This window comes from Pinus tabuliformis, chromosome Q (assembly GCF_031772625.1).
Source record: "Pinus tabuliformis cultivar Carrire ecotype Pingquan chromosome Q, CPIR1, whole genome shotgun sequence".
Lineage (NCBI taxonomy): Eukaryota > Viridiplantae > Streptophyta > Pinopsida > Pinales > Pinaceae > Pinus > Pinus tabuliformis.
This window is the reverse complement of record NC_142296.1, coordinates 199166525-199181589: the sequence shown is the minus strand read 5'-3', so window position 1 is coordinate 199181589 and position 15065 is coordinate 199166525. Positions and strand designations below refer to the sequence as shown.

The window sequence follows — 15065 nt, the reverse complement described above, 5'->3', positions numbered from 1 at the left end:
GTGCATTTGCATTTTGATAGTTTGCATGCTTGATTTAGGAAAAGTGCATTACAGTGTGCTGATTGCTCTTTGAGAAAAGATGGTGTCTTTCTTTTCCCTTAGTAGCTAGGATTTTCAAAGTTGAAAAGATATAAAGCTTGCTTATCATCTTAGACTGCATTTAGGAATTGTACCATACATCTCGTGGTGATCCAGAAAGGCAAACTTCTAAAAAGATCAACTAAAATAAATTGAATGAACTTAACAACGCTTTGCAACATAACGCACAACATAGAGGTCTAGGCTAGAGACGTGTTCCGACGTCGTTAAGCCTAGTGACTGTCGATCTCGTGGAAGGTGGGTGATTCCTCCTGAGGGACGATAGCGCTAGTACGGATTGTGCTCCCACGTACCGTCGCGTATATATTGGGAGACCCCTATAGGCATATATCCTTTATCCTTAGGAAGCCGTGTCGACCGCCCTACTGATCGCAATGCACTGAACACAGCATTCAGGAAGATCGACCACCCGTACCCTAAAAAGTATTCTGCGGTTTTGCGAAAAGTTTGGCACACCCACTGCCTAGAACTCTAGAGCAGTTTCTTTTGGCCTTTTTCAGACTCTATAACAGAAAAAGTCCATTCGAGCATTTGTCACTTCGGGCTCGTTAAAACATCGAAGGAGACTAGAGTCATCTTTTGCTTTTTCTCGACTCTTTAAAATTGAAAAAGCAGGTTGTGTCTAAGTGTGGTTAAAATTTATTTTAAACGGAATAATCATCACCATTCCCTCGTTGATCTTCGAAGTTAGTCTCTTTTCATCGTAAGTTCTTGTAGAATCGCAAGAAAATCTTTTGGATAGACTAGATATGTCTGAACAACCGTCGACATCCAGGACTGTGTCATCCGACACAGCAGCAGCAGAGCCTCCTGCTGCTACCCCAACAATGTTCGATGGTATACCATCTGTCCCGGCAAGTTATCAACAGCAAGCCGGAGTCCCATCAGGGATTGCTTCGACGACATGGTTAGTTCCTATTTCTTCATCCGGATTATCATCTGGTATTTCTTATGTTGAAACTCAACAAATTGATCCAATGTGTCTTCAAAGGCCAATCTGCCCTTTAAGTACTGGATTGCCACCATATGGAGGGCAGTATGCCTTTTCATTGTTCCCTCCCGGAGAACAACCATATGGGAGTTTACAACAAAGTTCAGGTCAAACTGGAATTACATCCAGCGGTTGGGTACCAATACTGCCTCAGCAACCAAGGGTTGTATATTCAATGCAACTAGTCCACCCTGTGTCGAATATTCCCACTATACCTGCTATGGTTACTGTGTCACAAGTACAAGCGCTACCTGTGGTATGTCAACCCCAACAGCCTCAGGTTGAAATACAACAGCCTCTTGTCTCAACGACGCAATCACAACCTCAGGTTAGTGCCTCCTTATCTGGAGCAACTCAGGATCAAACAAGTACTGTGACCCCTCATCTTGGTCAATCATCCAGTATTGGTCAACCGCAAATGGTTCAACAACCAGAGCTGGTTCAAACTCAACAACCCCCATTCCAGCAATCATATCAAGGACCTGAGCAACAAGTCTTTGTAAGTAATGGGCAATCACATTTCCAAAGCGGTAATCAACAACCATATTATAATGGTTATGCCCATCAACCTTGTCAAAGTTGCCAGCATCAAATACATTATGCTGGTATGCAAAGACCCACTGCCCAGGCGATTCCATCTTATCTTGGGTATGCTTCGCCTAACCTGAATCAACAGTTGCCCTTTGTAGCAACTCTAGAATTACCATATCTAAACCGGCTGACGAATGATCCAATTCCTTATGCCCCTTGGTGGCCAGCGATTCCGCATAAACTTCCGTCAGATATTCCTAAATTTAATGGAAATCCGGGTGAAGATCCGTCGAATCATGTGATGACATTTCACCTGTGGTGTTCATCAAACACCCTAAACGATGATTCGATTAGGCTTCGCCTTTTTCAGAGGACGTTAATTGGTCCAGCGGCAAAATGGTATATTGAATTGCCTAGAGCTTCGTTCAACAACTTCAGTACCTTAGCCACGACTTTCTTAACCCATTTTCAATTACCGATAAGGTATGAAACGGGAACGGAACTCCTAACCAACTTCAAACAGACAACGGCCACTCACATATCTGATCATATACATGAGTGGCGACGTCATCGTAGGATGGTAAAAACATACGTTCCCGATCAGCTATTAGCTGAATGGTTTATCAAATCCTTACTTCCTACAATCACGGAAGATGTGGCAAAGGGGGGAGTCGTAACGGAAGAGCAAGTCATCGCTCGTGCGCAATATCTGGATTTGGTCTATACTCAGTCTGGCACGCTCTACGACAAAATACCTGACGCCCCTAGACCGGAATTCTCAATTCCTCCTCCTCCTAAATCAAACAATGACTCTCATGCCATCGATGGCGTGATTGGCACGACAGACACGAAATCGACAAAGGCTACATCTAAAAGGGCCCGTAAGGTTTCCAGTCAAAATGTAAATGAGGAACTTCTTGCCTCGGAAGTAAATGCCGCGTCGACCGACAAGGGCAAACAACAGAAGCAACCAGGGGGCAAGAAGAAAAAGAAAGGGAGAAAAAGGAAAACCCCTGCGGGGTGTCATATATGCGATGAGGATCATTGGATGAGAGATTGTCCACATATAGCTGAAGTTAAGAAACTCTTTAAGAGTTCAAAAACCTCAGCAATATTGACTGATCCGTTTCCAAGCCCGGGTACCAAACTGGTTGCTAATCAAAATGCTTCCCAATCCCAAGTGCTTATGTTGTCTATCTCAAAGTAGCAAAATGATGCTTTGGCAAGGAATAAAGATTACGGGAATCCACAGGTGTCGAATAACAAGGCTAATGAACAACCTAGTAGTTCGACAACAACTTTGACCAAAGTTGTGCCACCCACCATTCCTGAACAAATGATAAAGTCGCCAAAGGGAGTAGTGTACAAGTCGACATTTAATCCTCGTGCAAAAATAGCACAGAATTATAATATAATAGAGGACCTAGCCCAATCGCCGTCCGCTATGTCGACGCTTGAGGTACCGCAAAATTGCCTCTCCCAAGAGCAAGCTTTATTATCAGCAATGGGAGAAATTGACCCAATGGACTCCAATCTTGTGGCCTTTGATCATAAAGGATATGACCCTCAGTTACCAGCTCAACTAGCTTTCCGTATTCAAGTGAAAGCCCTCAACAAAACTGTTCGTCGAACAATTATTGATGAGGGGGCATCTACGTGTATTATGTCGATGAGTTGCTGGAAGAATTTAGGCTCACCACCCTTGTCGAGATCGTCAACGACATTAAAAGCATTTGATGGACGATCATACACTCCATACGGGATTTTAAGTAACTTGCAAGTTGAACTAGAAGGCAAAATAGTAGGAATTGATGTTGAAGTAATTGATGGAAACCTCGATTACAACATCCTACTGGGAAGGCCCTGGATATATGCCATGGCCGCAGTTGAGTCGACCTACTTCAGGAATATTGCATTTCCCTTTCAAGGAGGAATTACAGTCGTCGACCAACAAACTTTCCTCCCCGACAGTTCACAAGTTACGGGAAGCATTCCAATGATCCATGGAAGCAATCATTCGCTTCAAAATATTGGAGTAGGTCTCCTAAAAGACCCTGCCTTAATGGGTACTTTTGCCCTACCGCCTGCAAGTAATCTGGCGGAAGTGGCCAGAGTGGAAACCTACAAATTGAAATCTTCTATATCTAATGGATTCGGAAGATTCCTAAACATTTTGTCAGCGTGGATCATCGCCCTAATAGAAATACGGTAAATACAGTGGGCTCCGAGGACGGTTCTTATCTCGTGTCAACCTCGTTAAAAAATGAAACAAGGAGTCATGAGGATAGTTCTTTTACTGTGTCAACCTCATTAAAAAATGAAACAAATCCCCTTTCCGAGTCTCAAAGGTAAACCTTCATTCCAACCACCGAGTTGAATGCAATGAAGCTTGGGGGGCATGCACCTCGATTTGCGTTATTATGCTGGGGGCATGCAAACTTATCGAGCAGTTTTAGCACACAGTTCATGCTCGTTAAAAAATAAACGCAAGATTCGAGCAGTTTTAGCACAAAGTTCATGCTCGTTAAAAGATAAACGCAAGATTCGAGCAGTTTTAGCACAAAGTTCATGCTCGTTAAAAAATAAACATAAGTTTGAGCAGTGTTTTTCCGCGTTCAAGCTCGTTAAAAAATGAACCTATCCCAGTAAATAACCATTGTGAATGTAAATTATCAGCCATTAAAGCCTTGGTAGTGTTTGCACCATCACCTCCACTTTTCCATTGGCCGATCATTCACCTCCATTTGATTGTTTACCCATTTTGAGGAACAGCTGTGAAGAGTGATTTCACCTAGCCATCCTTGTGACACTGTCGTGATTGGAAAATTCCAACCTGTACCTAGAATCAACTGCTAACCCTGTTCATCACTCGTTCCTCAAAAGACGAGTCTTCTTTAAGCTCTTTTCAACTGACTCGTAAAATATGAAAAGGTTGCCGAGTTTTTGCCTTCCAGCTCGTTAAAGCGACCGGAAGTGCTATCCCTCCTCTAGATTTTAATCTTTTTGGACCTGAGGGATTATTGCACAAAAAGATTGAGCGCTTGTTTTGTTCGGCTCGTTAAAACAATCGAAAACTCATCCCTTCTCTATTGTTTTATACTTTTTCAGACTTAAGGGATTAGATGACGAAAAAGGAATTTTGGAGTTACTTTATGTACCTTTTCAGACTCTCTAAAAATGAAAAGGACCAAGTTATCCTTGTCGTTAGACTCGTTAAAATCACTAAATAGCGACAAACTTGTCTTTAGACGAGAACGAGTTTCACTATCGCTAGGCTCGTTAAAGCATAGCGATGGGCTTGCCCGAAGGGCAGGTTATAGAACAAGCATATGTTATCCTCCTCAAGCTTGACAAAAATAAAGAGGTACTGGTCAGCAATGACTGGGGAAAAATTGGGAGAAACTAAAGAAAACTTTGATGGTAGCAGGTCGCTCTTGAACATGACACTTTTCATCCGTACCACAATCGGGTTGGGTTGTTTCATTCACCGGTCACATCACCATGGTCTCGCCATACCATCCATAATTGGGGTAATGTTACCGATCCATCGCATCAGTGTCGCCATATGTTCAAGAGAAGTCGTTTAGAAAGAGTCAACCGGGTCCCATCCACTGCCATACATTATCCTTCATCCATTCATGACCGCCACCCTGAATCATATGTCACAGATCGTTTTCACCTCCATCAAAATCATTAGCTCCGTTCCGTGTCACTGATGTGGGATTCATTAAGGCCCTCCTTTGACAGATCGCTTCTTGTCGACATCAGCTCATTATCCAAGAAGTTGATCTGGGAACAACCCCTTCAGTACTTTGAAGCTTGCATGCCTCAATGGCAAGTTTCTCACTTCCGGCGAGAGGTATACATCAATGACCTTCGACCAGAAGATTTTGCGTGGTGTTCGACGCCAAGTCCTTTATTCACACCACGTGAATTGTACTGCAGTACCTTGAGGGTCATTATCATTATCGGTGATTCCTCTCGCGCTTGTTAATGGTTTACATCATTGACCGGTAATCAAGCGATGTCTTTCCATGTTCGACTTCAGAACAATTCTCACATGGATCGACTTGTACTTAGAGTGAAGATCGAACGAGTTTGAATACCCCGGATCTAGTTTCATCCATCCGGGCTGCGATATATATTCAGGAAATATAAAGACATTTGACATGTACATCATTGCAGCAGATGATCATCCTACTCAAAGGATGATAATTTCACCAAAATTATCAGTCTACCATCAGACGATTGTCTGTTCTATGTACAGAAATGAATTTATAAAGCTGAGCATGGGAATGCCCGCCTCAGCTAGATCATGAAAGCAGTATGAAAAATAATGTATTGTATTGTATCTTATTACAGGTCTCCTCCCAGCAAATGGATGAACTTCAGACCCTCCTGGATAAAGCATTTCACCCGATAAACGGCCTCATACTTTAGGGGGCAACTGTTATAGACATTTTTGTGCCTTACAGCATTGAGCATGAAATGTCCATAATCTAAGGGATCCAAAGTCCCTAAACATGTTGTTCCTACCCCTAGAGGAACAAGGCTAACAAACCACAGCAATTCACAGAAGTTCTCCACCTGAAACTGCTCAAAAACAAGTCAATTCAGGATCATGTCAACTGCTCCACTGACCATCTGCGCTGAATGTCAGTGGCTCCACTCGCTACCTGCGCTGAATGTCAACTCCAACACTGGCTACCTGCGCTGAGCGAGATTGGACATGTGGCAGGCTCATTCCTCAAGGTGTCAAAACCCAGGAAGCTTCCAAAATGACACTTGCCTAAGGGAATTCGACTGGTGATGAGTAAGAGGTTCCAAATCTCCAAGTGGAAGCAAGAACCTCCAAGTGGACTCAAGAACTAACAGAGGGAGAGGACACTAGTCAGATCTCAAGCTGACTCATCCTCTCTCCAAACATCTATATATGGATCTCTCCTCCATGAGATCCAGAGGCTGGAATTTTGTTATTGCAAAGAATTGCTGTTGGTTTGAGACTAGAATCATTGGGTGCTTAATGCTTTGAAGGGAGGTGAAGATAGGAATTCCATTCTGCTGGGAAGGAGATGCTGGATTGGAGCCCTCTCGGTTGTATCTCTTCCTGAACCTTGTTATTTATCAATAAAGCTATCTTGGTTTTCTCCTATATACTGATGTATCTTTGATGTATGATTGCATTAGTGTATTTGATTTACTTCTAATCCTGAATCATTTATGAATATGAATATTTGCCTTTGTGTTGTGTTCTTCTCTTGTCACAAGTAGCTGTTCTCTTGTCGCAAGTAGTTGTTCTCTTGTGATCTCGCAGGAATCAAGTAGTTGTTCTCTTGGGCGAGTGAGGAGGCAAGTAGCTGTGAACACCCAAAGAGAAGAGGATCTGGATTGAGGGACAAACGGAAGACACCGGTAAGTCCATTGATCTCTCCTCTTTCACATTTCATAAAGGAAGAAACCAGAATAGCTGCCTCTGTTTGTTGCTAAGGCACTGTCACACCTTAGGTGGATAGGATCGTCCTGCATAGGCATTTTTCCCCACAACACTAGCATCTAAGCTCATATATATAATATTATTTTTGAGCTCGTTGACATGCCTTTGGCCTTGTATTAGGGCTTTGTCTGTCTCACAGAGAAGTAGGAAAGGCTACAAAAGGTGAAGTCTCCTCGGCCGTTGTGGCATCAATCAAGAGGGTTTGAAAAAGAGTAGTGTTCAGGGTTTTCCATTTGCCAGATGCTTATTGAAGGTAAAGGATCAACCTTTGTGTGTCTCTCAGATTCTGGTATCAAAGTAAAGGGGGTTCATGACAAATAAATATCATTTCAATGATCTTGAAATCTAAAACACAATGTTCTAAAATCTCATTTAAATACGTATGACTATTATTGGTATTAGCACCAATAGGTTTACACTAGGTGCCATCTACAAAATACAAGGAAGTTCTCAGAGGTTTCCCACAAGGTTTGAGTGGAGTGCCTTGAGGTACACTGGTAAGTAAACACTTGAACTTGAATAAAAGTGTATGCATTTAGTCTCCCAAAATTCAATGCCCTAGTCAAGGCCTTATGCTGGCCTAAAATTGGTTACTTCATGTTAATCGACAATGCTTCCTTGTTTTAGAGGTCAGACTACATTGATGTCTCCTTCAAGGTTATTTTTGGCAAAAGCATCCAATTTAGAATCAAAAAATTCAAGATATACCACATACCACAAGCCAGAGAGATGGAATTGTTATTGACTGCAACAAAACATTTCAGCAAAATCTTTCATTTTATTATATAATGTTTCAAGATAAAGATTTCTCTTGTACCAAAACCAAACAAGTGGTTGAGGTGATATATTTGTAACAACTTGGGCTTTAAATGAGCTAGAATTTTAATTGTGATAACACTGCTTACTGTCAGATATCTACAAGGGCATGAAACCTGACACCATCAAATTCCTATGAGTGGTGTTAATTATCTCATAAATATACACACTCTAGAATCCACTGCAATGTAATGGTGAATTAAAATAGTTTATCTTTATGAAGGAGGTGCCCAAAATAATATATTTCAAGATCAACATTACAAATGCCCACTCAGGCATCTCTCCTAAAAAATTCCATTTTACCATGAATATTTTAGTTAGCATGGTAGGCTAGTTTGAGTGGAGTGCCTTGAGCTTCATGTAGGTGTCTCTGGGTTGATCTCGTGCACTAGCTGTCTCTATTGTGTGCCTCACACAATGTCCCTACTGGGTTGGGCACTGTAATCAGCACCAACAGGTTTATACTGGGTGACATTTGCAAAAGACAAGGAAGTTCTGAGAGGTTTCACTGCAACGATTTCCTTGGAAAATAAAAGGAGAGTGTATTTCAGTAGCATTTGGAAGAGAATGATTTGCAACTATAAGGTTATTCAACCCAACAACTACATGAACATCAGAACTGAGAAATCAATTAGCAGTGGCAATGGTTAACCCAATGATCACTAATGCCACATTGCACTAGTTTCCCCCCTTATTGCATACTCCACACATTTTAAATACAACCACAAGAAGAGTATATTTGTCAAGGAAAAAAATACTCTTCGAGAGCTTCATGTTTCCACAAAGAGCAGCATGCTGTGATACTTCAAGATTTGTCAATACACGTAATGGGCCTCATCTGGTTGAGTCCTCTTGAGCCTTGGAAAGGCTATATTTGTCTGGTTTTTTTTACTGTGAAGAGACAACAACTTGGGTTCTACTGTTATTTGGAAATTTAATGATTGCAAGAGCTACAACTCATGTTCTATCATGGCATAATGACTTCTCACCAGATTACATGTCTTAGCACTGATATCTACTTTGAATCGAGTATCCAAGAATTTTGGAACATCAAGCGTGTATTAACAAAATCATTAAACCATTGGTCGAGTGTTAGTGGGGACAAAACAAAAGAAATATTGCAAGGCCAAATTCTCACCTTTGTGTTGAAGTTAATCTGACATGGAATCTCTTTGAAATTTGCTAGCAACTCTTGGGACAAATCCATATTCTAAAGGAATCTATCTTAACTTATTGATGCTTGCTCCACTTTCCTTTCACCAAATCATTTATCCAAGTAAACTACTTCTATGGAAACAAATAAAGGAAAAATGAGAATCTCATGCAAATCTTCCCAGAATCCATGAATTCTACCCACGTATACAAGAAAAACCAATATCCTCAAATTACCAATTGCCAAGACATTGCTCATGTTTGTATGGTAGGCATGTCTTCCCCATTTCCCTTACTAGGTGTTTCCATGGGAGATGAGATCAAGAGAAGTGACAATTTTAAACTCCATGAGGTGATGACTTCCCATCTTATATCGTAATTCATCTTATGTGTTGTAATGTTGAAGGCACCCCAAAAAATTGAATTCAAGCTCTCAATAAACATTGGGTCAAATATTCTTCTTTTGTAGGAAATCTAAGTGATGGGATTCTCAATGTAGAATGACAAGGGTGGATAGCATGTGCATTATCCCCTTCGTTGACAACTTTCATTCTAGATAGTGGGTAAGGCCCGCTTGCTAGATGTTTTCAAATGACAACTTTGATTGCTAGAACAGTATGTGGTTTTTGCTATGTAGACTTCAAATGAATTGTTGGCATAAAAAATTTGTGGGATTGAATGTACCAGTCCTTACCAATAGCTCAGTGAATCGTTGGCGATGATTTAAATATTTGTTCACTCGACTGATCACTGAACTGGGATAGAGCTAGAACTCTCAAGGCCACAAAAAGGAAAAATACGAAACATTTCAATTCTATGTTGGAGATTTCAGACATTGGACATTTTAGAAATCAATCTCAAGAAAAAAATATTGGAAACAGTGGGTTGCCATGGATGGTCCAGTTAACGAATAACAACAAATAGACTGTACGGGCAAATGGGTAGGCCTTATGTCATCTTCACCAGTAGATCTAGACAATCTATCTTAGTGCAGGATTTCATTAGTGTCCAGCCAGTTATTTTTACCACAATGGTTATTTGAAATCCCAAGTGTATCGACAGCGCAAGTTTCACTTTCAGGTTTAAGAGTTATAATGTCAAAGAGACTAAAATCAGGAAAAGTTTCTACCAAGGACAATGAAACTAAAAAAAATGTTTTCAACATTTAAGATAAAAACACATTTTTGAGAGAACCATGTATGATGACCCTTGAAGCCTATTCATACCTAGTTACCTATGTCTTCTCGAATTCATGGTAGCAAGATCCTGCCCTTAATTGAACAGTTAATTTAGCTATTATTTTAATATATTTTATTGACCAAAGAAAACCCAGCTGAAACCAATATGGAAATCACTGTTGTTTTTTATATTATATTATCCCTCTCTGAGAGTTTGAAGTAATGAATAGAGTGCTTCCTTTACATTATGTGTTTCTATCTTTCCTTGTGTGTGTTCTTATCACTAGTAATCATCGGCAAGGGGATCTTGGATCATCGTCATCACAACCAAAGATCTTAGGAGGATAATACAGTGAAGACAAAATATAGGAACAGAATAAAGGACATTTTTAAGCGCTAATACAAAGAATCTTTACTTTGGAGTGATGCTAATAGAAATGAAGCCAAGGAGCATGAACTGTTGGAATCTATAAGAAGAATGGCTAAAAGAATATTAGTCACATTTATTTTATTTTATTTTTTTATTTTTTTATTTTTTTCTTGACGATTCACTTGATTGACTTCAAGTGATATTATGACTTCAGTTTAAATAATTGATACATGCTCATGGTAGGTATAAAGAAGTATTTTTACTCGAATAGTAAAAACTCTTTTATCAAAGCCCTTAACCAAGGTTTGTGTTAAAGACTATCTACCAATGGCAATTCATCTGCAAATATCCATGAGTGAAAGATGTGCTCTAAATCCCTATTTACATGTGAAAGATGCATCAAGGTTCCTCTAGTGCAAGGATAGAGCTGAGGTGTTCTTATTACTATTGGTGAGATGTTTTTGAATATTCATTTTTCTCGGATACCTTGCCCTCACCTTAGCTCTGACAAGGACCCTGGCATAAGACATTTCCCAAAGAGGTAAGGACCTTGGCATAAGACGTTTCCCCATGTATTTGAAAAGGTGGAATACCCTCTCTGACATTAAGCGAGAACAAATAGATGCAAGGCCAATATGGTTCAGGCTCCTGAGCCTCCCCTTCAACATTGGATGGAAGATGTCTTTCCATGTATAGGGGATGACCTTAGGACTTATCTTGACTTCAAAAGATCATACTTGGAGACGAAGGAAATGTCTTATGCCATGGTCCTTGTATATCTCGACACCAGGGATGGATTCGTGGAAAATCTGGTACTCCAGACTGGTTTTGAAGCACACAGTATGGACGACCCTTTTGGTCTGGCTAGCTCAATTCCAAAATATTCTAGACAATATAGATAATACATAAAGATGGCTCTAATTGAGTACGTAGATCAACTAACAACAAATTGAGTTCTTTAGGTAACTTAATTCTATTTTTTTTATAATTTCCAAACATGAATGAAATTATTTTGTTATCTTATCTTATTTAGAAATAAAAAGTGGGCACACTAAGAAATGAAAGGAAAGTAGAAAGCATGAATCATAGTAGATTTGAGTAAATGAAACCTTACCATATTTACGGAGAGTCGGACTCATTTTATTTTTCATAGATGACTAAAATGGAGCTACATTTTTTTACTAGACTGTAGTTTTGATATTATGTTGGAAACATCCAAAATCAATCAGAGCATTACTAAATGTACTCTATTTCATTATTAGCTGTGATATTTGATTTATTTTACAACAAAACTATGACTTCACATGTAGTGACAAATCTTGTGCCATCTTCACATAGTCAGCTGTGGAACACCAAGCAAGAAGGCAACATGCATGACTAATGTTGTCCAAGGGCTCCTGATGTCAATTCAAAATTTGTGATGTCAAAGCGAAACAATTAAACATGTCTCTCTCTGAATTGGAAAATATTATGTAGCTTGCCATGGATGCAAATTTAAGGTGTTTAGACTTCCTAAATTGTGGGAAAATGTTTTCTAATAGATTTGTATCTAGTACTAGCCCCATAATGTCCACTGGATCTTCATATTTATTGGGTTTTAATTGATGCATCAGGCAAAGTAGACCCATAGGGTAGTTGCAATCAACATGGCTTAGTTGTAACCATGTATATTGTCACTAAACTAAAGTACCCCTCAACCCAAGTGGCCTTCTAATATTTTGAGTGATTTAGCTATGCAAAAAGAATTGACATAATGCCTTTTAGTCCTAGTGCAAATCACAGTTGCTTATTGATGTACCTGCTCACTAGGTTGCAGAGAGATCTCCCCCATCAATAGGTCTCTGTGGCAATAGGTCGTCATTCTTATAAAACCACCGTGAGCGGCTACTCAAACTAGCTCTTTCATAAACTGTTAAACAAATCTAAACATAGACATCACTTCCTATGTCTGAAATAAGATAATATGTACTATAAAATGTTCTTGAAATACTATGTTTAAAACTAGACTCATGTCAATTTATAGAAAGAATAAAAGCAACAAATAAATCTTAAACCCGCCTTTTCTTTATCTGGCATGTTCTCCCCACATCCATTGCCCAAACTAGATCAAAGTGCCCATATGGAAAAGCTTGGTCTAATGCGTCCGCTACTTGAAAATCAGCTTGTGCAAACATGGACAAAATAAACTCTAGTTTCAGTGCAAGAATCTAAAAAAATATTGAAATCATGATAGACTAATTCCAATCTAAATTGAAAATTTCACAACCCACGTCCACCACACACCTCGGCTGGTTCAACTTTTCATCTTCAACACAATAAACATTCGACGTAAATATTCTCATCTAATAACAAACATAATATTACTGAATTATTACAAAACTGATGGAATTAAATATAAAGTTGGGACAACTGGTAAGTGGTGGTTTAATTAATGGAACAATATTTAAACTTATTAGATGGTATATTTCGGGAATATTTCAGAATATGATAATTATAAAAGGGTAAATAAAAAATGGAAAATGGTGGTTTAATTAGTGGAACCATAGCTAAAATTATGTAGATTGTAGATTTTAAAAATATTTCAGAGTCTAGAAATCATAAAAACAAAAAACAAAAAAACAAAACAAAACAAAACAAAACAAAAAATTGAAACAATTGACCCTCTTAATCATTAAAAAAAAGGATTCAAAACAATTGACCCCTCTCCTCTTCCAATATATTCATGAAATTAACAAACCATTTAACACAGAGTCATTCATCATTCATGTAATAACCTAAACCCATTGATTGCAAATTCCAAAAATATACCAAAATCAAAACAAACTGCCTACATGAAACAATTGACCCCTCTCCTCTTCCAAGATATTCATGAAATTAACAAATCATCATTCATGTAATAACCTAAACCCATTGATTGCAAATTCCAAAAATATACCAAAATCAAAACAAACTACCTACATGAAATCAATAATTGTGTAACGAACCAAACAACAATAATATGAAAATTGGTTTGCTATTTCTAACCAGAAATGGCCACAAATTTGAGAGCCTCTTGGACCACTCTCGGACCATTCTCATAGTGGCGGTTATATAACGAACCAAACAACAATAATATGAAAATTGGTTTGGTATTTCTAACCAGAAATGGCCGCAAATTTGACAGTGGCGGCTGTGTGATCGAGAAGATTGTGGGGAGGAGGAGGGATGTCATAGAAGCCGAGGTGCAAATGATCTCCCCGATCAACCTCCCACCCACACGAGAGCTGATCGTAGAACTCCGCAACATCCATCTGAACATAGCTCACCAACGCTCACCTCACCATTGTCCTCCACCATTTCTAAACACAAATCATAACTGGATTTTCATAGGTACCTAAGGGTTTGTAAACATTTATGTCAAGAGTGGATGAATTATAAAGTTCAAATTCAGATAAGTGCATCGAGAGATTGAGTTTATTTCAAATTGGTCAATAACCATCAAATCTTCCAAAGACAAAAATTTGATAAGAGAACTGGAGTCAGATAGAGACTTACCGCTACGAGAAATGGATATAGTCAAAAGTTCTTTCCCAAGGCTTGGCGGGTCGACAGGCTCCAGGAATTTTTTCCCTCTTCCATAGATTTATCAACGACCTTTGCTGCAGTAGCCTCAAAGGGGTTTTTGCTGCCTGTGCTCAGGAAAATGTTTGATTCCTAAGGGGATGTCCAACAATCGAAGCTTTCTCATCAGCTACTTGAGTCCAAAATTTCTGGAATAGGTCTATCAACCTCTTTCACCGCCTTGGAGGAGAAGCCGACAACCTAGAGAGAGAGGGGCATTTTTTCAGTGACGGTGGAAAGAAAAGGCCTTGCTTGAACCTTATGTGGGTCTGGGGTTCCATAGCGAAATCAAGGAGCCGCACAAGATCCAGTTAGGTGTCCCATTCCCTGCACAAAACCCCAACAATTCCCTGCCTTTGTTAAACTAGAAGGGAAAAATAGGATTTGTGGAAAATCCATTTGGAGCCTCAAACACATTGGAAGAGCCCATTTGGGCTTCATTGAGAGTCTTAGCCACATTGACTGAATCCTTGAGAACACTGTTCATTTGCTTAAAGCATGAGCTCTGATACCCAGAAAAACTTAAACATAAAACTATTGAGTTACGAGGACTAGCTATTACAGGAACCTCAAACATAGAAGAAGTTTCCATGTGTTTTTAACACGCTACCAAAGGCAATAATTGTCGAGAGCCAGTGTCAGTGGAAGGATAACAGAGTTATAGGAACTCATAGAAAAATGCTGGTCTCCATTGTTGAAACCTCCTCCAGAATTCAAAAATCCATGGTTTGAACAAAATTGCTGAAACCTTCTCCAAAATTCAAAAATCCAGGGTATGAACAAAATTGCGCCACCCATTGTTCTTCTTCCATTCTTGAAAGATCCTCAAGGGTT

General features: G+C 39.4%; 1 pseudogene; it reads right to left on the bottom strand.

Moving 5' to 3' along the window:
• Positions 1–13921, bottom strand: part of LOC149218883 (gamma-tocopherol methyltransferase, chloroplastic-like) — a 30977-nt pseudogene extending 17056 nt beyond the window's left edge.
• Positions 13922–15065: the final 1144 nt, after the last annotated feature.